At 44.1% G+C, this 27860-nt stretch overlaps 1 protein-coding gene across 2 annotated transcripts in view; it reads left to right on the forward strand.

The window, feature by feature from the left end:
- The first annotated feature begins 2946 nt into the window (after positions 1-2946).
- The window catches only part of RESF1 (retroelement silencing factor 1), a 54497-nt gene continuing 29583 nt past the window's right edge, over positions 2947-27860 (forward strand). Inside the window, exon 1 of one of the 2 annotated variants that reach the window (XM_074939474.1) lies at positions 2947-3171. The gene's annotated coding sequence lies outside the window, so the exon portion shown is untranslated. Of the gene's footprint in view, positions 3172-7902; positions 8542-27860 lie in introns of those variants that run through there. The other variant, XM_074939465.1, reaches the window with a different exon arrangement.

The raw sequence follows: 27860 nt of genomic DNA on the forward strand, positions 1-27860 counted from the left end.
TGTGTGTCACGATGTAAGAATTTCGAAAATACAGTTTTTGTGGGTAACTTTGTAGGGTGCAATGATACCACCCGCATTAGCTCTGGTGTGGCAAGTCCCCCCAAGTATTCCAGGGCGCCGTGGCCGGTCCCTGAAGGATCAGGCTGGTTCCGGTAGTGCAACCACATGGCTTATAAGGTCCTCCTGGCAGGTTGGTGTGGTACATGCACCTTAGGAGCCATAGTACCCGCTGTTGCCGTACACCAAACCCTGGCCCAGGGGGAAATTCGGAACCTGGTATGGAGGAACCGACAAAATGTCCCATTAAACCCTCTCTCTGAACGGCCTACAGGCTTTCACTCCTTTGTTCGTTGGTTTTTGCCCTGGGTGGGGGTGAGTGAATTGGAAAAGGCTATAGTTAATATTTCTGCAGCCTTAGAATTAATGGCAAATGCCACCGCAGATGCCTTGTCTACCCTTCAAATTGAGGTGACTCAGTTATCTCAGACCACACTGCAGAACCGCTTAGTCTTGGACTATCTCCTTGCAAACAGGGGGGCGTTTGTGCTCTTGTTAACTCAAGCTGTTGTGTCTTTGTGAATCAACACCACAGGGTGGAAACCAATATCCACACCCTTATGCAGCAGGCCACCTCGCTTCACTGTGTCACCCTTGATGACACCAGTACCGGATTCCATGAGGCCTGGAGCTGGCTCACCTCCTAGCTGCCAGACTTGGGGGCTTGGGGAAGGCATATTTTGTACCTCATTCTTATGGCTGTTTCTGTTTTTGTATTATTCTTTATATGCCTACAATGCTGTACTATGTGCTGCCGGCAAATTTTAATCTTGCATTGAGGTTATTCTGCCCCGATATAGTTTACTGACGTACATAAGAAAAGGAGGGACTGTAAGGGGAAATCAACCTAGTTAGCATATGTGACTCCATTTTGGGTTTCCTCTCGGCCATTAACTAGAAGCGATCACATCACATACCAAGGAAAGAAGGATCCTTCAAGGTGGACAGCTGGACAGTTTCAAGATAAGGGAAACAAAGGAGACAGGAACCAGCCGACATGCCTGAAATAGTTGCCACTTCAGCTTTTTTGCATGAGGAAGGTGGCTGCAGGGGATTGGTAATAGATAAGGAGAAGGCCGGTTTATTGGTTTAGGCCCCCCGAGGCACACAGGCAGGATGTTTTGCCAACAGTATATAATCTGTGTGTAACCTGTAATCGGGGTCCCGTTCTGCTTAACAGAGCGGTACCACGCTCGAGCGTAATAAACCTACAAACTTTGAGATACTCTGCAGTTTGTCTTTATTTGGTTGCCTCAGCCTAGAAATGAACTGTACGTGTCCTAACTGGAATAATTCGTAACAATAGTTACACTGTGTTAGGGTCTGAGTGTCGAATAACCCACTGTAGGTAATAACAACACCATAGGGCTGTTTCAAAAGAATGCAAGCCTATCTATATAGGACACTTGTTTACGACTGATGGAACTCTCCATGCATTACCCAAGATTTCCACAACAGTTCTTACCAGGTTCTTATCTTGTTTTGAACATAATTTTCCAGTAGTCAGCAAATGTAAAGATATCCTACACTAGCCGTAGCTTAGTACAGAAGGAGTGTTGGTTAAGGATCAACAAAATCATTCATCTTCTCCTGTCTTTCTTGGTATGGCTCTGCAGCTGGCACAATAGTTTGACAGGTTCTGCTAAGCTTTCTGCATGTAGGGAGATTAAAAGTATTCATCTTCAATGCACTCCAAAGTGATACAATTTAGCATACATACAAAGCACTTTACATATATTTCACTTATTTAGTACTAGCTACCATCTTATAGTAGTTACACAAACACCATATTCAATTATGTTTGTAGTTACAGAAATAAAGCAAAGTACACTTTTTATGCATCTGCTAGTGAGAACTGATTTTGTAGTCTTTTAGCATAATTTCATTCCTTATATGGAAATTGTCATTGCAACATTGCTTTTTCAGACAGTATTTTCCCCCTTCTCCTTTGGCCTAGGTCAAAGCATTCTGGGACGCTGGTTCCATTATCATCAACACTGGTGTAACTCTCAGCGTGGCCAGGCCACTCTGATTCTGGACTAAGTGCCTTTGCAGCCCAGTGTGTAGCTGAGGTCCCTTCCCCTTGTTATTTGTTTTCTGCAATCAAACAGTCAATCAATAACGACAATAACAGGGGGTTTTGTTTTATTTGCAAATTTATGAATTTTCACCAAACCGACCCCTAGTGTTTGCTAGGCTTATTCCAATGGGGGAGGAGGGAAAGAGGGAGGGGAAAGAAAGAGAAATGCCCCCACCCCAATATTTTTATTTCACATTTTTGTTTTCAGTGATCAACTGGCCCAGTTGCATCAGCGGGGGGCCCCTCTTTGCTGAACAATTTCCAATTCCTTGGAAAAGCCTCTTCACTGCTTGCAACCCAACCCCCTCCCCCGCCATAAACTTTGGCTCAGCAGCTCCCCCCCACCGCGGCTGCGGGACTCGGAGAGGCTGCAGGGCAGCCTTGGGGCCAGACGGCAGCCCCTCCCCCCCTCGCTCGGCTTGGGGGAAGCAGCGCGCGGGTGCCTGCCGCTGGGCTCTGCTCGCAAGGTGCGGGTGGGGGCGGTTGGAATGCGGAGGACGCTAGGACCGCGCGAGACACAGTTTTCCTGCCGCCGCCGGCTCCTCTGGGGCGAGCGCTCCTGGGGGCGGGTCCAGGCAGACGGGGCGGGGCCGGCCGCTTGCGAGTCAGTTCGGGACCCGGTTGGAAGGCGGCGCTCAAGCAGCGCGCGAGCAGACCCGAGGCAGCGTCTCGCGCTCCTGGGGGCGGGTCCAGGCGGACGGGGCGGGGCCGGGCAGTTTGCGGGTCAGTCCGGGAGCTGGTTGGAAGGCGGCGTCCAGGCAGCGTGTGAGCAGACCCGAGGCAGCGTCTCGCGCTCCTGGGGGCGGGTCCAGGCGGACGGGGCGGGGCCGGGCAGTTTGCGGGTCAGTCCGGGACCCGCTTGGAACGCGGCGCTCGGGCAGCGTCTCGCGCTCTCTGGGGACCAAGAACGGTTCCCGCGCCCCCCTCCGGCCCAACAACTCCATTGGCCGCGCCTCCTTCCAGCTCCCGCCGCCGGCTGCGCTTCACGGGGACCGTCCGTCCCGCCCGCCTCTCCGAGCCCGCTACATGCTCAGGTACCTGCGCGGCCGGCTGGGGAGCGCGCGGGAGAGGTGGTGGCGGCGGCGGCCGGGCTCCGGGGCACTTGGGCAAGTGGAACCTTCCCCCCCCCCGCCCCGGCTCGCTGAACCGAGGGGGGGGCGTATCAGCCTCGCTGCCCCGCTGGGGTGGGTGAAGGGGGGGGGCGTCGCTGCTCCTCCGAGAGGGGAGGGAGCTGCGGGTCATCAGCCTGCGCCGCTGTCTGCGGCTCCAGGGGCCCCCCTAGTGGGGGGAAGGGTGAGCGGCCCCGGGGAGCCGGGGGCGGGGAGCTGCCTCCGCCCAACGCTTCGCAGCCGGGAGTGTTTGCCGCCGGCCTCGTGGCTTCCTGTGAGCCGCCGATCCGAACGGGGGCTGGTTCTCAGCGGCTGGGGTGGGGGCTTTGTCTCCGCTCCTCGGCAGGGAGCGGCGCCCCCCGGCTTTCCTTGTAGCCGGTGCCGAGGGAAAGAGCCTGGGGCCCAGGCGTGTCCCCAGGTTAATGCCTGCTCCAGCCCGTGTTGCGTTGCTGTTACTCAAACGGGCTCCCTGGGATCGCACAAAGGATATAAATTTCCCAGGGGTTAGCCTCCTGGGTGCGCGATGCTCCGCAGTTATTCATTACGGTTTTCAGGGGGTATGTGTAGGGAAACGCAGTGATCAATTGTAACTCAAAATACACTCGCACAGTTTATTGTGCATGTACTAAGGAAAACCTTTGGTGTTCCTGTTATTCAAACCTGTTCGGAGTTTACACAGAACTTAATGCATATCTATTTGGATGGTACTAGTTCAGATAGCGTAAATGGAATGATTCAGTGGTTTTGTACACAGCATTCAGATGTCAGTAGCCCACAGAGACATCTGCATTAACTGCCTAGCACCCAGTTCATATTTGGCAAAAGCAACACAACTTGCATCTTGCTTTTGACCTATTCTGCATATAAAAAGAACAGGTTAGGACAACTGAACTACTAGTTGGATTCCACAATAAAGGTTAGCATGACTACAAAGTAATTCAGTTCACTAACCGTTTTGTTTGATAATTTCACATACACAATTAAAAGTTTTCTATTTAGTGTGCATAGTATCTTTAGAATAGATGGTGTTGAGATTTCCACTATTTCTAAAACTTGAGTTCCATGTTTTGTCTTGGAGATATCACTTTAGTTTTACTTTTCTAACACTCCTTCAACTGTTTTATACACATTTGAATAGCTTCAACCAGAGAGACTAGAAAGACCTGCCATAGCCCAGGGCACTCACCTGGGAGGGGGCAGATCCTTCAGATTCCTGTTCTGGTCAGACTGTGCTCAGATATAAAGGTGGTGACCCTGACATAAGAACCATTATAGACTAGTGCAGATTAGAATTCTTTTGAACACAAAGGAAAATATAGTTTTCAAAGATGTTGAATTGAACATGAAAACATGGTAACTTTGGCAATGTAAGTAAAAATCCCCCAGTCATCAGTTTTTGTGACATGCTGATCTCCATATATCCCTCAATACCATGGTGTGTACATTCAGGACTTGCATTTATGATTCAGCCTAGAACCGTTAATGCACATTTAAGGTTATACTGTGAGGATATAAAACTCTGGCTTGGCTAGAAGGGACACCCAGAAGCTGAGTGGTGTGACTGAACTACCAAACCCATCTGTAGAGCTAAAGAAGAAGAGAACTTTCATCATAAGGGATATAAATTGTTAGCATCACAGATGTGATGAACTAGAATTCTCTGAAGTGCACTGAAAACATAGTTTATGCTATTTCCAAGGCCAAAGCATGTAGCGTAAAAAGGAAATACAAGAACAGAATCACTAAAAATGGCTCCATAAACTCACTCTCATGCCAATGGAAGGTTCTCTCTACAAATAAACGCTGAGGAGGCTTGGTCTGTGCTCAGAAAGCTATTGGAATGCTGAAGATTGTGAGTCTTAAGAACCAAGTTGTACAGCCCTCTCAACCTTTGTTTTTTTGACCATTGAGCTAATAACAGGCTTCCTTACTCTAGCTAGCCTCACGGGATGACTTTAAAAAAAATAACCTCACCATAGTAACTTATGACTACGCTTTGATTCTTGTAGGTGCGCCAGAGTCCCACCATGCCTTGTGTTTATAATTCTTTGTATTTAAGCTTAACTTTATCTGCCCTATTGTGTTATCAATAAGCTGAATTTTGCTGACCATAGCATATTGTTAGCGATAGATTGTGTGTCCTCTGACCCAGTGACTATTAGGAAATGTGTCCAGATGGCCAGAAACGGGCTACTTGTGATTGAGGAAAGGGGGTAGCTGTTTTCTGTAATTGATGAAGTAATGATCTTTTGAGAGATGCTTTTAGTTTATCAGGAAGCACTCTAACAGATGTTTTGTCATAATGATATGGCTATAGATATCTTTTATGGTTGAACAATACATTATTTTATCAAGAAGGATATTGATAAATTGAAGAGGGTTCAGAGAAGAGCACTCAGAATAATAAAAGAATTAGGAAGCATGCCTGATAGTGATAGACTCTAAGAACCTGGGTCAGGCCAATGGTTGATCTAGCCTAGTATCCTCTCTCTGTCAGTGGCCAATACCAGAGCTTCAGGGAGAGTGTGCAGAACAGGGCAGTTGGAATGATCTTCCCCAGTTTTTCACCTCCTGGCTTCTGGCAGTCAGAGATTTCGGACCACCTCAAGGTTGGGGTTGTATCCCTGACTCTCTTGGCTAATAGCTGTTGATTCTTCTTAACCAAGAGAAAGTTATGGGGTGACTTGATTAGTCTATATGAATCTACAGGGGGAACAAATGTTTAATAATGGGATCTTAGTCTAGTAGAGGCAGATATAACATGATTCAATGGCTGGAAGTTGAAGCTAGACAAATTAGACTTGAAATAAGGGGTACATTTTTAATGGTGAGAGTAACTAATCATTGGAACAGTTTACCAAGGGTTGTGGTGGATTCTCCATGACTCACAATTTTTAGATTAAGTTTGGATCTTCTTATTAAAAGATATAACCTAGGAATTGTTTTGAGGACGTTCTTGGCCTACGTTATACAGGAGGTCAGACTAGATGACCACAATAGTTTCTGCTGACCTTATCCCTGAAACAGGTGTCTTCAGCTTACCAATTATGTAAACCAGTGCTAGTAAATATTAATCTTTTATGATTGCTTACGTGTATTAAGATCACGATTCTTTGGCCAAAAATTCCAGAATTCTTGCTGTGTTGGCCGAAGTGTTGTGGTGGAAAATTAATCACGCGCTGTGTTTGGTTCAGAACAAGCCTGAGGCCAGCTTTATTCAAGCATGCGCATACAGGGAGAGTCAGCCGGAGCTGCTCTGGCGTAAACAGAAATACAGGAGCTTATATTGCTGAAAACCACAGTTTGCCAAACCCACTTCCTTCAACAGCATTTTCCTTATTTGGCATATAGTGCAAGCTTCAACAGTAGCTTTGCCTTACTTGGAGTTTAGCGAAAAACAAGCTTTTTGTTGCATCCGATGAAGTGAGCTGTAGCTCACGAAAGCTTATGCTCAAATAAATTGGTTAGTCTCTAAGGTGCCACAAGTACTCCTTTTCTTTAAGCTTTTCCTGTTATTGACAGGTGTTCCCTTTGTGGTTAACTTTTTTCTAACTTCTAGCGATTATGGTACATTTCTTAAGCTGTGCTTTTGCAATTTGCCCCTCAGTGGAATTTTCCTCACTCTCTTCTTATGCTTTATATATACAGTTAGCTTGACCAAAGTTTTAGGCCTATTAGTTTGGGCCTACTAGATTTTTCCTTCAGTGTGTCTAAAATAGTGCTTTATTTTAAATTGAGCTACTGCGAGACTAACATCTGTTATCATTAGTAGGACTGTACTGTAATATCCACTCGCCTTATCCTGACCTTGCTGACATAGTCCAGAGGCGGAGAAAGGACTAATTAACAAAAGTTGGTGGTTGTCATAAATGGGCAATGTAATTGACCAGATGGGCAGGGCACATTTATTATAACAGATGTGTTCTATAATCAATGTAACAGCAAGCCATTGAGTAATGACTTGATTAATATCCAAGTCATTAAGAGATAATTATGGCCACAGATGGTCTCAGTATACTCCTTGGGAAATTCTGCGCCATTGCACGTGCGCATAATTAATGAGCTGCACATATTTTTAATTTTTTGCACAGAAAAAGCTTCTGCTGAAAAGTTGCTGCAGTTCCATCTTTTGTCCACCAGAGGGTGATAGAACACAGCTGCTGCCAGCCAGCTAGGGAAGAGAGAGAGCCTGCAGAGCCTTCTTCACAGCACCTGTAGGGCCAGGTCAAGAGGCAGGGGCTGTGGGGAGATGGACAGTGTGGGGCTGCTGGGGAGTCACAGGGGCTCATAAGGGCTAGTGGGGGAGGACAGACTGGGGCAGGGACTGAATGGGAATGGAGGCACAGGGCCACGGAGGGAAGGAGGTGCAGGGGCACATGGGCAGGGCCACATAGGGATGGGGGAGTGGGCTAAGTGGGGGCACGGAGACACATGGGGAAAGAGGGAGGGGGTGCAGGGCCACATGGGGATGGGGGGAGTGGGTGTCTTGAGTGGGGGTGGAAGGACACGTGCCTGACTGATTGGGAGAGGCTAGGGGTCAGCCAGGGTCTGCAAGGGGGAAGCTCCCTAACAGTGTCTCTCCCTCCCCCTCCCCCTGAAACGTGTTCCAGATTTTTAATTTTTTGGTGCACAATTCCCCCAGGAGTATAAGTAGTGATTAAATAGTTACTGCTGTCATTAGCTTATTGATTAGCTAAGTTAAATAAGGTTAAAACATGAGAGAGAGAACTTCAGTAAGGCCATTCTGGTATTGGAGAAATTCCTCAGACTCCATTTTGTGTCCCTAGCTTCCATTTGGAATAAGCAAAAGTCACTCTTCTGTTAGAAGTTGCATGTCACATACCATTGGATGCTGCAAGTCACATGGTCACTGAAAATAGGTCAAGGGCAGAAGGTAGGTTAAAGTAGTTTAAAAAAAAAAGAGGGGTCACCACAGGTCACAAGATATTTTCTGAGCTTGACACTTGATTGATTGCTTGAACTTCAAACTAAGTAAACAGCATAAAATTGGCAGAAAGCCAAAATGCATTGGCAGAAAGCCAAGTGAGTGAAAGTTCAGCAGGTCATAACTTTGAAGTAAACAACTGACAGTGACCATGTGCAGTAAGGAACTGATAGCTGACAGGACAGTATAAAAGTAGACACTCAGGAGCAGCAAGAGCAGTAGGGAGAAGATTGGGATGGAGAGGACAGGAGCTTCCAGAGGAGTTGAAGCGATTGGGATGGAGCAGAGCCAAGCTGATAGCTTCCTGAAGCTGATGGCAACCAAGTGGCTGCAGCAGAAATCAACGGACAGTAAGCGTGCTTGTGATAATTATAGTGTAGCATAGTATAGCATAAAGTATTATAGTGTGTGTGTGTAGGTTAATAAAGATGTATATGTGTCAGCGATCTGTAACAGACTGGCCATCTGTTAAAGAGCACACTCACTTAAAATCATTTGAACTGTATACGTTACTGCGGTTTAAAATGCTTTTTAGCTTAGAATAAGGGGTTTGTGTTTTATTTAGGTTTTTAGGTTATTACTGTATTAGAAATTATTAGTTACATTAATAAAAAGGTGCCTTGTTTTGGAAGGAATATTGCCTGTCAATCATTTATTGGAAGGCTGTATCTCTGTCCTTCAAGCTTTTCCTTAACTAACCTGGAAACCTGTACTTTAGGAAGGACAGATTAAGGGAGCAATAGGTAGGCTATTCTAGGGGCTCCCAAAACCTGTTTTTGGGTAACACTCCCTGGGGGAAAAAAGGTTTTAAATTTTTTTAAAATTCTAAACTAGTATATATAGGAGAGGCTGTGGAATGTCTGTCATTGGAGATTTTTAAGAGGAGGTTAGACAAACATCTGTCAGGGATGGTCTAAATCAGTGGTGGGCAACCTGCGGCACATGCCCCGCATGCAGCCCATCAGGGTAATCCGCTGGCAGGCTGCCAGGCAGTGTTTTTACATTTGCATGGCACTGTACACTTTTATTCTGTGTTGTAATTGAAATCAATATATTTGAAAATGTAGAAAACATTCAGAAATATTTAAATAAATGGTATTCTGTTTAACAGTGCGATTAATCGTGATTAATTTTTTTAATTGCTTGACAGTCCTAGTTTAAATACATGTGTATAGCTACGGTGTACCCTCCTAGATATAAAAAAAAGATGTACCAAATCTAGTGTAAAGATTCTATGTAGTTGTAAGTCATCATGTTTTAATGGTTATATCAACCAGTGAGAATGTACCTGTAGAAAATAACTGAAATACAAATGGAAAAGTTGATTAAAATTAATTTCAGTTGAGGCATTTAAATATTGCTTTGATTTAATCAATCCACCCTGCAAAATAAGGAATTAAAGAAGTGGTGGTTATAGTGATGTATAGGACATCATTACCTACAGCTACAACTGTAAGCAGGTTTGCTTAATAACAAGGCCACTAAGGCAACATTGCCCTCATGTTAAGCAAACTAGGCTAAAACCAGCATTGCTTGTCTAAGTGTCATTTCTATATGTCCAAATTTATGCATTAGAAATGACCCTTAAAATGATTCTCAATACAGTTTACATGATTGATAAGCTTCAGGGATTTTTAACATAGTCATTATTATTATTAAGTGCAACTGTAGTAGCAAGCAAGTTTTTGTAAGTTAAAAAATTTGTCAGTGGGTGATTACTTCATAAATAAGATCTCTTAACCATCACTGAGCATAGTTTGATCATAACTCCATATCAGTCACATGCTTTGTTCATTACGTCACTCATTTGTAGTAACAGACATCCTATGTTACTTTGCTAAGGGTCCCTTTTTGGGCATCTGGATTAAATCAGCAAGATTAAGGTAAAGAGTATATAGAGTACGCACATTCCTAACCACTAGTCACACACTAGCTCAGTCTAAAACAAAGTGCTGCACAATAAGGATTCTGTTCTTTGACCAAAGAATCATGACAGTTTAGTGTACGCTTTGCACATTGGCTTTGGCGCTGTTCCTCAGTGGAATACTGTGCCCCTGTGTGGTGTCATTCACCTCACAGTAAATTGGTCGACATTGAATTGAACTTGACCATGTGCATCATCACAGGCATCCTGTGCCCCACTCCTATTCATGGCTACCAGTTCTGAGCAACATAGCTCCTCCACACGTTCATCATGGAGAGTCTACAGGTGGACTGGTGGAAAAGCTATGTGCCAGTCCTCATCTCCCACTGTATATGGACATCTTCAGTCACCCCAAAGCACAATTTATGTCGAGGCATCCACTATGGTCTCAACTGCCAGATCGGAAGCTGTCAGCAGCTACCCTATGGCAGAATGAGTGGTTAGCTAAAGATGTTTGAAATATTTTTGCTTGTCGGTGATCCAACCATTTGACCACTGGGATTTGACCTTCCATGTCAGCTTTGGACTCTGCTGAACAGGTTCCAAACTGGCCAAGGAATACGCGCAGCCAGCCTCTACGCTTGGGTCTGCACAATGGCCCACGTTGTCAATGTCGCCGCCGTCAGTCAATAGCTCATGTTGTCAACAAATGTCAACTAACTAGACTTCATGGTAGGCTTGGGGCCCTTCATTCTGCTGATGAAACTGCTGTTGGGTGGCTTGGCAAGCACTGCAAATGCTAGAAGAAGTGTACAAAAGAATCATAAAATTAATATTTACTAATAAAGCTCAAGTGATGTTGATGCTTGAGCTACTATCGCAGAGAGGATGCAACAACTCAAGTTTGGACAACTCTTCAGCTGTTAATCCAGTCAATGTATGCTGCTAACCAAATCACTCTGTGTAGCTCCAGTGTTTTGAAGTGTGGTTGCTCACGCTTGAGCTAGGCTAACTCAGAATGCACTAACTCAGGCTAACTGTTGCAGTGAAGACAATCCCTTAAACTGTAAGCTCTTTGGAATAGAGACTGTCTTGCTGTGATGTTTGTACAGCGCTGGAAACGGGGGTTCTGGTCCATGACTAGGGCTTCTAGGTGCTATGATAAAACAAATAATAATTAGTAATGTTTTGTTGAGCAAAGATTGTATTATAACTTAAATATTTAGCTGAACCTGTTAATCCATCCTGTTCATGCATTGTATCTGTATATTCGTTATTGACATGGATACTGTACCTACAATGTTTTTTTAATAAAATCAGTTGTGACAGAATTTTTATAGCCTGGCCAACTCAGCAATTCAAATCTCAGTTCACTATTTTTGGTGTCTTTAGAGAAAAGCTCTTTCCAGAATCCAAAGCATATTGCATATCAAATATGGTTAAACAGAAAAGGGGAAAAACAAAACAGTGACTGAGATCAGAACAGTCTCTAATTCATCTGTTCACTGGGTTTATAGAAGAAATTTGTATTTTTCTTCGAGTGCTGTCCCTGTGGGTGCTCCACTTCAACTGTCGGTGCATCCCGGCACTGCTGATTGGAGATTTTCAGTAGCAGTGCCTTGTTGGGATGCGTGTGCGCAGTAGCTGTCTTGCGGTGCTGTTGGCGATTCAACCAGCGCTCGCCCAACCCCCTCAGTTTCTTCTCAACCATCCTCTGCTGCAGACAGAGCTCCAATGGCAGTGTCACAAAATCATCTAGGAAACAGTTAGAAATACTTAAGTTTAATCCTCAGTAGTTAGTTCATTGTTGATCTAGGTTTCTGTTTTTAATCAGTTAAATTCCCCTTTTAAAAAAAACAACCCCTCCCTAAGGGAGTTACCCCTCTGTTTCTTTTAGTTCCACAATTGAAGTTGGATTCTGAAAATGTCAGGCTCTCCTGGGTTTAAAAGATGTGCTTCTTGTAAGGACGTGATGTCTGTCTCCGATGGACACTCACAGTGCGTCCACTGCTTAAGGGAGGAGCACATTCCCCAGAAATGATACCATTGTAGCAATCTTAAAGCCAGAATGAGGAGGGACAGGGATCTCTTAGTCAAAATTATTCTTATGGATAAATCCCTCATACCACTGTTCGCTTGGGGAACAACCCCATCAGTGGATTCTCCAGGTGCCTCCTCCCTGGACAGATCGAGTACCCTCTCCTCCAGAAAGTTGAAGAACAGGGAGACATCTCCTGCTCATGGAGAACCATTGAAGAGAAAACAGTCTCCACCAAGATCACTAACTGCGGTGCCGACGACCAGCAGGGTGAACGTGTTTGATGCTCCGGGTGCCTCCGGCACCATCCGTACCGGGACCTCCGCTGGCAGAGATAAGGATTGCAGGCATAAGTCAACCTCCAAGGAAGGACATGGTACTGACAGCGCCTCAGCTAGCTATGCCACCTCCAGCGGTGCCGCACACTACGGAGCCGATACCTGACTGCACTAAGTTGGCACTGGTCAAGGCCATGCACAAGCGGACAGGATCGATCTCCCAGGCTTCTATACATAAGAGCATGGCATTGTGCTCCCTCAGCTGATATCAGAATTTCATCCACACCGGGATCACCAATACTCAGAACCAACAGTTCTCCGTTGCCAATGGCACCGGTACAACCGCACTCACCAAATGCCTCCAGATTCTCCAGCGATGAGGAAGCTGATGTTGATGAGGCAGACTTCTACTCTGGACATTCCTCTTCCTCAGGCAGGGAACGTCTACACAGGAACCTGCCCCCATGGCTGACTAACCTGTGGATGTCCCCCCCCCCCCATGCCATTCCCAATGCAATGGGCACAGTGGGAACCATGGGCAGTCTACTGAGCACAGAGATGCATGAGGATTCTGTAGAGGAATTGGATGATTCTAATAACCAAGAACAATCACCAACTCACAACTCATTTTCATCTCCGGATTAGGCAGTCATGCCACCCCCCCCCACCCACCATTGCAGATGACTCAAAACAATTCAAGAGTTACTCAAAATGGGTGGCACAAAGCCAGAACATCCAGCTGGAAGAGGTGACTGAAAACCAACATCAGCTCCTCAAAATCCTACACTCAGCATCCTCAACTAAGATTGCGCTACCTATTAATAGCACACTGATGGAAACAGAATTTATTGTAGCAAACACCAGCAACCATACCTCCGACATGCAAAAGGGTGGATAGAAATTATGTGCCCAGCAAGGGTATGGACTTCCTATTTGCACACCCTCAGCCAAACTCCTTGATGATGGAGGCGGCGAACCAATGAGGGAAACAACCCCATTATAAAGCCACTCCATGTGACAAAGACTTGAAGAGATTCGATTTGTTTGGCCAAAAAATATACTCATCGGCAACACTTCAATTTCGCATGGCCAACTACAGAGCAGTACTAGTGAAATACGACCATGATAATTACCAAAAACTCAACAAATTTGTGGCAGACATCCCAGAAGACAGAAGGGAGCAATTCCAATCCACCATAACTGACGGTCAACTTGTGTCAAGGACAGCTTTACAAGCGTCCCTTTACGTCGTGGACATAGCTGTTTGCACAACAGCTACAGCAGTAGTCATGAGGAGGGCCTCCTGGCTACAATCCTCTGGAATTCCAAAGGACATCCAGACTAAAGTTGAGGATCTCTCCTTTGATAGGGGAAAAACTATTCTCAGCAAAAACAGATGAAGTCCTACACTCAGTGAAGGACTGTCGAATGAGGCTCCGAACCCTGGGCATCTATACTCCACCCCCACAACAGATGTAGGAGATAGCAACCTCACCAGCGCAATAGAGACACAACCGGAGAGCGACAACAAAGGTCTTTTGATAACCAAAGGCACAGACCATAGAGACGTCACCCTATCCAATCCCAGGCTGCGATGTCCCAAGCACCTTCAAACGATGCAATTTTGAAGCGTTGTTCGAGGGTCTGACTGACTTCGCCTGACAACCAGTAACGCAAGTTTTTGGTTATTGACTCCGACCATTCTACGATATGTGGGCCACTATCACCATGGACCACTGGGTTTTGGAGATCATTCAAATGGGTTATGCCATCCCTTTTACCTACCCCCCTTCCCTGTCCATCTTCAGGGACCCTTCTCAGAAGCATCTTTTGAGAGAAGAGGTAGACCACCTTCTACAATTAGGGGCCATGGAACAAGTTCTAACACAACACAGAGGGAAAGAGTTTTACTCCCACTATTTCCTGACTCAGAAGAAAAACAGAGGTTAGAGACCCATACTAGATCTCAGAAAACTCAACAAATTTGTCCGCAACCACAGATTCAAAACAGTCACAGTTAACTCAATCATCCCAGCGCTGGAAGAGGGAGACTAGTTCTCAGCCCTTGACCTACAACGATACTTACTTTCATATTACTATCTGTCCTGCTCACAGATGATTCCTACGATTCACAGTGGGACAAGATCACTTCCAATACAGAGTACTGCCGTTTGGACTGTCAGTGACTCCATGAGTCTTTACCAAAACCCTAGTGGTGGTAGCTGCTCATCTGCGCAGACAGGGAATACTGATATTCCCATACTTAGACAATTGCCTACTAAAAGATCCTACCAGGACGGAACCCTTACACACCACTCGACAAATAATCTCTCTTTCACACCTTAGGGCTACCAATGCCCCAATTCACAGCGCTGACCTCCTTCATATCGGTGATGTCAGACAGCGCGTGGGTGTCTGCATGCAACTGCCTACAACTCCTGGGATCTATGGTGGCCACCACTTTTGTTGTAAAACACTCCAGACTACACATGCGCTGCTTTCAAGGATGGCTGAACTCGATGTATATTCCATGAAAGCACAGCCTACACAAAAGACTCATGCTGACCCCAGAGGTCCTACATTCACTACGATGGTGGAGAAACCAATAAACGTTTGCTCAGGCATCCCGTTTCAACAGGATCTGCCATCCATACAAATCACAACAGATGTCTCACCTATTGGATGGGGAGTCTACCTAAACCAACGTACAACCCAAGGCAAGTGGTCCCCCACGGAAACACTCTTAACCTGCTCGACTTTATGCGTGGTCTGCAATGCGTGCCTACGTTTCCTCCCTATCATACGAGGCAAGATGATAAAGATCCTGACGGACAATGTCATGTATATGTTCTATATAAACTAGAGATGCCACGTGATTGATCATGCGATTAATTGCAATTAATTTTTTTAATCTCACTGTTAAATAGAATACCATTTAAATATTTCTAGATGTTTTCTACATTTTTAAATATATTGATTTCAATTACAACACAATACAAAGTGTAGAGTGCTCATTTTATATTTACTTTTGATTACAAGTGTTTGCACTGTAAAAAGACAAAAGTAGTATTTTTCAACTCCCTTAATACAAGTTCTGTAATGCAATGTCTTTATCATGATAGTTGAACTTACAAATATACAATTATGTACAAAAATACTTCATTCAAAAACAAAAGAATGTAAAATTTGAGTTTGCAAGTCCACTCAGTCCTACTTCTTGTTCAGCCAATCGCTCAGACAAACAAGTTTGTTTACATTTCCAGGAGATAATGCTGCCCACTTCTTGTTTATGTCGTCACCTGAAAGTGAGAACAGGTGTTCTCATGGCACTGTTGTAGCCGGTGTCGCAAGATATTTACGTGCCAGATGCGCATGCTTCAACCACCATTCCAGGGGACATGCATCCATGTTGATGACGGGTTCTGCTCAATACCATCCAAAGCAGTGTGGACCGACACATGTTCATTTTCATTATCTGAGTCAGATGTCACCAGCAGAAGGTTGATTTTCTTTTTTGGTGGTTCCGGTTCTGTAGTTTCTGCACTGGAGTGTTGCTCTTTTAAGACTTCTGAAAGCATGCTCCCTATCTCGTCCCTCTCAGATTTTGGAAGACACTTCAGATTCTTAAATCTTGGGTTGATTGCTGTAGCTATCTTTAGAAATCTCATATTGGTACCTTCTCTACATTTTTGTCAAATTTGGTGTGAAAGTGTTCTTAAAACAAACATGCTGGGTCATCATCGGAGACTGCTATAAAGTGAAATATATGGTAGAATGTGGGTAAACCAGAGCAGAGGACATACAGTTCTTCCCCAATGAGTTCAGTCAGAAATTTAATTAACACATTATTTTTTTAACGAACGTCATCAGCATGGAATCATGTCCTCTGGAATAGTGGCCGAATCATGAAGGGGCATAAAAATACGCCCCTCTGGCCGACACCCTGAGAGCGAAGGGCTACGAGGTGCAGATGGATGCCCTGATCGTCGAAGCCCTGGGCACTTGGGACCCCTGCAACGAGCGTGTGCTGCGGACCTGTGGGATTGGTTGATGCTACGTATAGCTCATGCGGCGCCTCATGGTCTCGGACACCATCCGATGGTCCAGGGACATCTACATTGAACACATCACCGGCCACCGACAGTACCAGGAGGTGTGAGCCAGTACAATATCGTGCATCAACTATTGGAGAGGGACTGAGAGACTTTTTCCAGTGGACCATATGAACTGGAACCATAAAGTCACTGAACATTAAATCCCACCAAATGAGGGTAGATCCATCCCCATCATCGTATCCACTCATTATACTCCACGCCTGAACATAGCCATTACATGGACAACATACCCCCATATCTCAATGTCTGTACTTTGACCGGTTAAACTTTTACCCCCAATCGGGGAGATTGCAGATTATGTATTCCTTACGCCACCCGTTCCTAAACCGAATTTCGCACCACTTGATAATCTGTACCTTATTTCCTGATAACCAGAAACTTCTATGCTTGAACTCGTACCGTTTTCTTTTTACTTCAACATTATCTTAATAAAATTATTATATCTGGCACGTAAATACCTTGCAATGCCGACTACAAAAGAGCCATGTAAATGCCTGTTCTCACTTTCTGGTGACATTGCAAATAAGCAGAGGGCAGCATTATCTCCTGTAAATGTAAACAAAAGTGTTTGTCTTAGCGATTGGTTGAACAAGATGTAGGACTGAGTGAACTTGTAGCTTCTAAAGTTTTACATTGTTTTGTTTTTGAGTGCAGGTACATAACAAAAAATCTATATTTGTAAGTTGCACTTTCAGGACAAAGATTGCACTGCAGTACTTGTATGAGGTGAACTGAAAAATACTATTTCTTCTGTTTATCATTTTTAAAGTGCAATTATTTGTAATCAAAGTATACACTTTGATTTCAGTTATGCAGAATACAAGATATATGAAAATGTATTAAAACATCCAAAATATTTAATACATTTCAGTTGGTAGTCTCTTGCTTAACAGTGCGATTAAGAAACAAGAAATGCCCAAAGTCCTGCTCATAAGCAGGACTAAGAGCACGATCCCTGGGGATGCTTTCCTCATCAAATGGAATGCTCCTTTCCTATACGCATTCCCACCAATACTTCTGATCTCCAGAGTTATACACAAAATACAAATGGACAAAGCCAAAATAATAATCATAGTACCCGCATGGCCCTGACATGCTTGATCTGCAAACCATTCACTCTCCCTCGTCTATGGAATCTTCTCTCTCAGGATGATGGTCAAGTCCTCCACCCGGACCCGGAGAGACTTCACCTGAAGGCATGGCTCTGCCCCGACAAACTAACTTGCTCAGAACAGGTAAAACAAGCGTTAATAAAAAGCAAGAAACACAGCATACACGCTATCTATCTCCAAAAATGGAAAAGATTCTTCCTATGGTGCCAAAAACAAATATCTGCAAGCCAGGCACCACTTATACTAAGCATGGATTATTTATTATCCCTGAAGAACTCGGGGCTCGCTACAAGCTCTCTTAGAGTTCACCTTGTGGCCACCCCAGCATTCCATCAACGGGTAGACGGGATGTTGGTATGTGCCCACCCGATTACTAAGCGTTTCCTAATGGGCATACAGAATATAAACCCAGACATCCGAGAACCCATGCCTGCAGTTAACCTAAATTTGGTTCTCAGAAGTCTTAACCAGAGCTCCCTTTTGAACCCTGAGTCACGTGCTCATTACTTCACTTATCTATGAAAGTGGCATTCCTGGTCGCCATTACACAGGCACAAAGAATTACTGAAATAGGGGCTCTCATGGCTCACTCACCATATACAATATTCTTCAACCCTTAGAACACATCTTAAGTTTATGCCCTAAATATTCTCTTCATTCCATCTCAACCAACGAATCCATTTACCTGCATTCCACCCAAAACTACACACTAACATTCAAGAGGCAATCCTGCACACATTGGATGTGCACTGTGCCATAGCTTTTTACCTAGACAGAACGAAGCCCCTCCATAAATCTCCTAGACTCTGTGTCAACCACAGAACAATCAAAGGGCTCTGCCATATCGACACAAAGATTATCCAAATGGACATCCAGCTGTATCCATACATGTTGTTCACTACAGAACAGTGGAGCCCCTCTGGGCATCAGAGCCCACTCGACAAGAGCTTTAGCTATCTCCATAGCATTTGTGTGCAATGTTCCCATTCTAGGCATCTGCAGGACGGGCACCTGGGCCTCTAAAGACACATTTGCGAACCACTGTGCAATCACTTTCAGTTCAAGCTTGGACACACGATTAGGTCTCAGTATACTAGCCTCAGCTATGAACTCCACTCCAAAGTCCCTTCCATCCTCATGAGGGCACTGCTCTACATTCACTTGAAGTGGAGCATCTACAGGGGCAGCACTCAAAGAAGAGAAGGTTACTCACCTTGTGCAGTAACTGAGGTTCTTAGAGACGTGTGTCCCTGTGCGTGCTCCACTACCCACCTTCCTCGCCTCTACTTCAGAGTTTGCAGTAAGGACTCTACAGTAGAGAAGGAACTGAGGGGATTGGGACGCATGAGCCCTGGTGGAATCGCGAATGGCACAGCCAGACAGCTGCTGTGCACGCACATCCCAACCTGGCACTGCTACCGAAAATCTCCGATCAGCAGTGCTAGGACGCATCGACACCTCAAGTGGAGCACTCGCAGGGGGACGCATCTCGGAGATCTTCAGTTACTGCATGAGGTGAGTAACATTCTCTTTGCCACTTTGTTGGGGCCAAGATGCTACTTATGTGTAAGCTGGCTAGTTTCGGCCTAGTCTTTGTTTGGCATGCGTGTTGCCTCACTGACTTGTCCTTATGTAAACTTGCTTGATGCTTGCAGCTGTGGCGTAGGACCAAAGTGATGTTTTGACCATAGAACGTATCCAAGTTGGAGGATATTTTATAGATAAGAGGAAGTTATCAGTACAGTGGATGTACAGAATGTATTGCCAAAGGGCTATTATGCAAAAAACAGGAAGTCCTTACTTTAAGTCACTGTAGGTAGATGGCCTGGTCAGCATGCATGATCAGTGGAAATAAATTAGAAAAGCGATACATTATGAAAATACAGTAGAACCTCAGAGTTACGAGCACCAGAGTTATGAACTGACTGGTCAACCACACATCTCATTTGGAACTGGAAATATGCAATCAGGCAACAGCAGAGACAGTAAAAACAAGTACAGAACTGTGTTAAATATAAACTACTAAAAAAAAGGAAAGTTTAAAAAAAAGGACAAGGTAAGGAGACTGTTTCTGTGCTTGTTTCATTTAAATTAAGATGGTTAAAAGCTGCATTTTTCTTCTGTGTAGTAAAATTTCAAAGCTGTTGTGACATTATTGACTTGAACTGGGACCATATAGAACATTGTTGCAACCATGGTCCTGTAGTGGCATCAAATCTTGTATAAAGGGGGTCAAATAAGGTGTCTAAGATGAGGTTATGGTTTGCTGGTTATGATTATGCTATATGTTTGTATCTATCAAATTTATATTTAAAGATATAAGTATTGGCTCTATATTGTCTGTATTTCAAACTTATGCCATGCTTCTGGGTGACATCCCAGACAAGTTGGTGTCATCTCTGCCTAGCTTGCTTGATGGCCCATTAAGGACCATCAGCTATACAACTGACCCATTGAGAGAAGGCAGACACACTTTGTGACTCAGCAAGGTATGCAGGGACATGGCTATGGACAGAACTCTGAGATTTTTTTCCATGCCATGTGATGGAATGCTTGTCTTTGGAACAAAGAAAGAAAGACCACATGGCGAAAGAATATAAAAAGCTGCTGCAGCTCCTCCATCTTGTCTTCAGTCCTACTTCATACCTCTGGAGGGACTTTGCTACAAATGGAAGCTCTAAACAAAGGAATGATGACCCATCCCAGCTGTTGATGTACTCTAGAGACTTGATTTGAACCTGCAGTTTCTATCACTGCTGCAAGCCTGAACCAAGAACTTTACCATTACTGTATGTAATTGATTCCATTTAACCGATTCTAGCTCTCATCTATATCTTTTTCCTTTTATGAATAAACCTTTAGATTTTAGATTCTAAAGGATTGGTAAGATCTGATTTGTATATTGACCTGCGTCTGGGGCTTGGCCCTTTGGGATCGAGAGAACCTTTTTTCTTTTACTGGGGTATTGGTTTTCATAACGATTCATCCCCATAAAGAGTGGCACTGGCGGAGATACTGGGAAACTGGAGTGTCTAAGGGAATTGTGACTTGTGGTTAGCCAGTGGGGTGAGATCAAAGACTTCTCTGTTTGGTTTGCCTTGGTAGGCATAGAAACCCCAGCCTTGGGCTGTAACTGTCCTGCTTTAAACAATTTGTCCTGAATTGGCACTCTGTTGGGTCCCACCAGAACCAGCATCGTTACAGTGGCGTACTCGTGCAAGGATCCACAGAACTAGGTCAATTAAACTTTGGGTCAGAACTCCACGCTATCCAAATTTGAATTTTGGTATTGAGAGTTTGGTTAAAAAGCAGTTGCAATGGGTGAGCGAAGAGCATATGAGGGCCTTGGCAAAAAAGCCCTGGAAAATTTGTGTTCAGAAAAGGGGATAAGCTTTAGAAAGAAAGCTACAAATCAAGAACTGAGAAATCAGTTAATGGCCAGTGATCAGAAGGCAGGAGCACAGCCCTTACCTGATGCTACAGAAGCTGCAAAAGCAATTGGAATGCAAAAGGCAGCAGGTAAACTGCAACTCGAGCATGAGCAAAGACTGGCAGAAATTAGATTCCAGGAACTAGAAGCTAAGGCAAAAGTGGAAATACTTCAGCTCCAAGTCAAAAAAGCAATGGAAGAACAGCAGAAATTGTATCCTCTTGAAAGTCCAGTATATAACAATGTTGGTGTGTTGTCTGGGTGTAACCAAATGTACCCCAACACTGCCACCTTTTATGTAAATGCTGTTACTGTGAGTTCAGCAGAGGGTGGCTCCATTGTGCCAATGCTATGTCTGGGAATGGTAATGAAAAATTCATAGAGTGTAAAAGTCAGTGGTAAAAGCTGTTTAGGGCAAATTATGGCTTCTAACATCACTCTTGTTAAAGCAGATCTAGTCAAAGAGGAAGACTACTTACCAAATCAGAGTGTGAAAGTTGTTGTTCTCTGTGAGTTTACTGTAAGTGTGCCTTTAGCTAGAATCCACCTTGAATGGAATGGTACTAAGCATGAAGTTATAGCTGGTGTAAGGAAGTTATTGCCTAAGGGTCTTTTGATGGGGGGAAAATATTCAAGCTTTGTTCAGTCCATGTAGCCAGTCACAGGAAAGAAATGATCTTAAAGCTGTGTCTGTTATGGGCAATGATTTGCCTGGGGAGGGTTTCTCCAAATGTTTGTCTGAGGAAAAGAGCTGTTTGTCTGTGAATGAAGTTTCTGAATGTCTAATATCTCGGAAGTGAATCTGGAATTAGATCAAGCACAGAAAGAACTCGTTGGTCAGGACAGTGTTTCTCAGGAGCAGATTAAAGTGGATGGTCAGGTTAAAACCCTAAATGAGAAAGGAAAGGGTAGATTTTTGATGGGTGATGGATTGTTGGCTAGTATAGCTTGTAAAAGTGAACCTGAAAAGGGTAATTGTGATTTGCTGGAAGTAGTGAGAAGAGCAGCAGTTTATCTGTGGGGAGTGGCAATGTGCCTGATAAGGAAAGTTTGGATGAGCCTAGGCAGCCTTGTGAGCTGATGGCCTTGTCTAGTCAGCAGTTTGGGAAGGTGAGGATAGTGGAAGATGAGTGTCCCCCCTGTACCTTACCTGTTACCTGTGTGGAGAATTGTGACAGCGAAGGAAATGTACCTGTGTCTGTCAGGGCTATTGACTTGCCTATGGAGGGAGCTACCCTGGTCTCCAACCAGTTGTCTATGAACAGCCCTGTGTGCTGGCACAAGGGAAATGAGATTCCAAGCTGCGTGTCTGGTAAAGGAGAATGTGTCTCCGGCTCTTCTTTGTCTGTGGAGCAGACAAAAGGTGCCTTTCAGCCTGTGATGGTTGAGAATTGTGCAGTTGTCTCAGAGTTGGTTCTGGATTCAACTAAAGCCCAGGAAGGGAATGGTCCTAAGTTAGTGTCTGCTAGGGAGAATGGCACTGTAACTAGGTTGCATCCAGTTAGTGTCCTAGCAAAATCCCAGAGACCAGACAATTCTGGTGCTTGTGTTTTACCTGTTGCTAATGTGTTGTTGGGAAAGAGTATAGCAACTCTGTCTAATCAGGGCGATATCCTAGCCAGGGCACAAGGAGAGCATAAAGGTGATTTGATTGTGTTACCTGCTGATGGTGTGGAAACTTGTAGCAAGAAGGAAAAGATTCCTGAACTTGTGGGTGGCAAAGGGAAGGAGAATGCTTCTAACCTTTTATCTAGGAAGTTTATACGTTTGCCCAAAAGGGGATTGTGTAGGAATCCGCCTGATGGGCCAGAGGTAATTCTGGATGTAAGTGAGACCCAGAAAGAGTCTGTTGGTGCTCAGAAAAGTGTTCCTTTAGAGCAAGCTGTAGGTGAAGAGGGTAAAGGCAAAATTTCTGTGAGGGGTGAATTGTCGCTTAAAGAAGTTACTGGGGAAAGGAATCCTCATGGTAGTCTTTGCAAGCAGTTTGCTGTAGCTGAAGGGTGTGAAATTGAGTTAATCAAGGAAGTTTCAGTTCCAAACAACCAGAAATTTTCTGTGGTGAATGGATCCACTGACTTTCCTTTTGAAAGATCCAGTGTGGATAGCTTTGAGAAGGTCTCAGATGGAGTAAAGGCTGTTAAGGAATTTAAACAGCCCTATGACCAAGTGGCTGTTTGTGGCCAGTTTGTCGGGAAGACAGTGGTGTTGGGACAGGACTGTCTGCATGCTAATTCTTTAAGTGAGCAGTCTGTGCTTCAGGGTCTGCAGTTGGTGAACACACCTAGCCAGCAAAGGAATTCCTGTGAGCAGGAAGTTTCAGTGTTCAACCTTCTAAGAAAAAGGTGTGGGGGGAAAGAACCCCATCCTGTTGAAGGGAAGAATGAGTGTCCAGTCTTGAAATTGGTAGCAGCTAGGAATATAAAAGCTAGTGTCTGTGGTAATGCAAATTACCTGACTGACTTGGAGAGGAAAGACTTGCTAATAGTTGTTAACATAGAGAGCACACTCAATCAGCCAGTGAATTCTATTAAGCAAGAGAGATCAAGATTTGATCCTACAGGACAAAAAGGAAAAATAAATCTTATTTTTTCAAAGGGAAGCCACAGGGTGACCCTAAAAGGTCCAAACCCCAATGCTATTGAGCCAGAGGTGTGGCAAGACAGACATGATCGTAGACGGACACTGGCAATAAATATGTTATTGTTAATGGTGATTTTTGTAACTAATGTGTTGCTATTACCAAGAATTGTAAAAGTATGCAATGTGCCTAATTTTTTGGAAAATCCCTTGAACATGTTAAGCGTGATATATAAGAACACGCTTTATGTTAAAAGGCCTTGTAGTGCTACTGTTGCACAGTTAATGCCTGTAAACAGTCTTGGAACTTTTCACAGGGGAAAAGACATTCCAAACCTGGTGTGCTGTATGAAAGGGGAAACTGAGGCACTCTACCATATTGCTTTCATGGTTAAATGCCAAGATTTCTGTACTATGGACAACATTAATTTCTACGTTGACTTGACGTTAATTGGGTTTCAAACATTTGCCAGAGCTTGTATGGCTAAAGTAGCTATGTTCTTTAGCTCTTGGCAAGATCACATGAGACCTGCAGGAACCATGCTTCAAAAGCAGATTCAATCCGCTATTGTTCTAACCAAGTTTTATCTTGCGTTTGTAAAGAGATTCAATCATGTTATTGAACATGACTTTGATAAACCATTTCTGTTATACACTGGTATGGCTTCTAACCCAGTCCTAGCTGTAGTAAGACAAAACCAAGGATGGGGAGCTCTTGGAATACAGTCAGTGATGTTTGTATCATCCCTTCCTGCATTAATTTTGCGTTGGGGGTGTGACGTTATTGACTTGAACTGGGACTGTATAGAACATTGTTGCAACCACAGTCCTGTAGTGGCATCAAATCTTGTATAAAGGGGGTCAAATGAGGTGTCTAAGATGAGGTTATGGTTTGCTAGTTATGATTATGCTATCTGTTTGTATGTATCATTTTTATATTTAAAGATATAAGTATTGGCTCTTTGTTTTCTGTATTTCAAACTTATGCCATGCTTCTGGGTGACACCCCAGACAAGTTGGTGTCATCTCTGCCTAGCCTGCTTGATGGCCCATTAAGGACCATCAGCTATACAACTGACCCACTGAGAGAAGGCAGACACACCTTGTGACTCAGCAAGGTATGCAGGGACATGGCTATGGACAGAACTCTGAGGTTTTTTCCATGCCATGTGATGGAATGCTTGTCTTTGGAACAAAGAAAGAAAGACCACATGGCTAAAGAATATAAAAAGCTGCTGCAGCTCCTCCATCTTGTCTTCAATCCTACTTCATACCTCTGCAGGGACTTATGTGTAAGTAGTTACTGCTTTTATGTTGAAATAAAGATTTCAATGACGAAACCTAAGTGTTTTGGCCTAGGTTAAATCTCGCCTATCAACTTGGGTTTTGTTAATTACTTGAAATGCGGAGACTTAGCTTTTCCCTTTCACTTGGTTTTTCACACTTGAAGCAATGATCAGAAATCAAGAAAATTCTCCACTATGGCTGCAGAAGAGGATACTGTAATTTAAAAATGGTGTCTACAATTAGGTGATTGAGAAGCCAGCTTCATTAGGTCATCTTATTTTGACTATGGTATCTTAAGGCGACACTATTCTTTTCTCTGGAAGGGAACAAAGGACCAGAGCAGCCTACAGACATTGCCCGTTTTACTGTAAGGCTGGAGACGATCGTATTGCCATCTCTGAGGTACAAAAAAAAACCCTGGACAGATGGCATCTCTAGGAGCAGACCTTGAAGGTGGGGTGACTGAAGGGGTTGATGTGAGGGAAAGTGATTGAAAGTGAGAAGTGGGAGAATGAAGCTTTGTCCTCTAGAGCAGAGGTTCTCGACCTTTTTCTTCTGGAGGCCCCCCAACATGCTATAAAAAAAATCCACAGCCCAACTGTGCCACGACAATTGTTTTCCTGCATATAAAAGGCAGAGCCAGCGTTAGGGGTAGCAAGCAGGGCAATTGCCGGGTGCCCTGTGAAGCTAAGTTGCTCTGGCTTCAGCTCTGGGTGGCAGGGCTTGGAACCCCAGGCTTCAGCCCCATGCAGCGGGGCTTTGGCTTTCTGCCCTTGGCCACAGCATGTCTAATGCCAGCCCTGCTTGGCGGACTCCCTGAAACCTGCTTGGGGCCCCCTAGTTGAGAACCACTGCTCTAGGAAAGGTACAGCTATACCAGCACAATCTCATAGTAGAGGCACAGCTAACACTGGCAGGTGGGGGTGGGGTTGTGTTTTTTGTTTTGTCATTTTTTAATACCATTTACCCAAACTAAATAAGCTATAGTGGCAAAAAGACTTTTTGGTGGTTTAACTGCATCTTTTCTAGGACTTTTTGTTGGCATACAATTGTAAATAATCACATACGTAACCAACATTTTTATACTGTCAAAAGGTGAGTGAGGCTTGGTGATAAAGGGAGGAGGAGAAATATAGGTGAAGAGGTAAAGAACACTACTGATAGGGAGAATGTGAGAGAAAAGGGAAGAGCTGTAAATAATGCAGAAAAAGATACATTATGATCAATGACAGGAAGTGGAGTGAAGCCAGGTTGGTGGGAGGGGAGGGTGGGGAGAAGAATATGTGTGTGTGTGTGTGTGTGTGTGAGAGAGAACACAAGCATGGCAGAGAAAAGACCAGATTCTCAGTCTTCATTTCATCACCTTTGTACCTTGAAAGCTGCTTTAACAGGGCAACTGGAAATTGGCCTTGTGTAGGGAAATCCATGGGGATATGAGGCCAATGTGTTTTGTGCTCTGGTGATGAACCACCCACCCCCACCGAAATAACGACCTTGGCACTGCTCTCTAACTTAAACTGTGGCTCAAACAGTTACTAGGTTACCCCACAAGGTCAGGACCATCTCCTGCTACAGACAGAGCTTGTTCCTTCCTGACATTCTTAACTAATATGCCAAGTGACATGTCAGTGTTTGAGAATAATGTGGCTTTCTCCAATCCCAGTTACCAGGAAGCTCCAGTGTCTTTACATCTGTCACCACCAGACAGTTAGTTACAGGCAATTTCAACAACTGTTGTGTTGTCTTGTTTAGTAGATACAAAACATACAATCTTACTTTTTTTAAAAAAGGTTTTTTTTTCTTGAACACTTTTGAATGAAAGGGAAAGTAACCCACAAGACATCTAGCTAATATCAGTGTTGGTTGCAGCTGACTCTATTGTGTCTCAGCAGAATTTTGTTGGTTTTAAAATTTATTTTGTATTCTGGTAACATTTAAAGATCACAACTGAAATCATGGCCCAGTTGCATGAAGCACTGTATAAACACATAGTGAGAGACCATCCCTGCCTCCAAAAGAGCTTTTCATTCTAAATAAAAAAGACAGACAATGCATGGAGGAGGAAACGAAGGCACAGAGAGGTGAAATGACTTGTTAGAGGGCACATGGCCGGTCAATTATCAAGCCATTTTAATCCACTGAGCTTCTAACTCTTCAGTCGTGTCTGCTATCAAGGACAAAAATAGTATCTAGCGCCAGTAATGATGACTTGACAGAGAGGGATCAGGAACATAGGAATCCAGGTTATCTTCTGCTGTTTGGTCAGATGATCCAGTAACTGGCAGAGAATGATGTTGCCAAAAGTCCTCCTTATTAATGCATCTGACCCAGTGTAGAACTGTGGCATCTGTGATTGTTCTTGACACTCTTGGCTCATGTCATCTGTCTGTGAAAACACAGTCCAGTGTGGACTACCTGCTTTACCGTGCATTATGAAGACTGCACCTGTGATGGTGAGGTTTGAATGAAAGTTTAGATTTGATGCAGCCTCATCAGAAGAAGCAACAAGTGTTGCCACTTGTCCTGTCCTCTCTTTGTAAGCAGCAACAAAAGAAGCAATGTAAAGGGGGAAAGAGTTGCTAGACAGAAGATGACCTCTAGGTTGTTCAGTCATCGTTGCTATTAGCAGTTGAACCAGGTTCCCATGATGCTTTATGCATGAACCAAAGTCATAATGCTCATATCTATAATTCTTTGTACTTTAGCTGAACCTTAGTTTGTCAATTGATGGTATTAGTACCTGTTAGTAAATATTAATCCTTTTAGTCCTCTTTTCCTTTTTGTATTTTAAATTCCCATATTATTCATTCTCCCAAAATCTTCATGGTATTAGCAAAGAGTGTGTATAAATTGTAAGGCCAAAGTGTTGGTTTATAATCTGTGAATGACCTATATTTAGGAATTTCATATTGAATATTGGACTGTACTTCATTATGGCTGGCCCAAGTCTATGGGAAAACAGATGTCT

This window comes from Natator depressus, chromosome 1 (genome assembly GCF_965152275.1).
Source record: "Natator depressus isolate rNatDep1 chromosome 1, rNatDep2.hap1, whole genome shotgun sequence".
Classification (NCBI taxonomy): Eukaryota; Metazoa; Chordata; order Testudines; family Cheloniidae; genus Natator; species Natator depressus.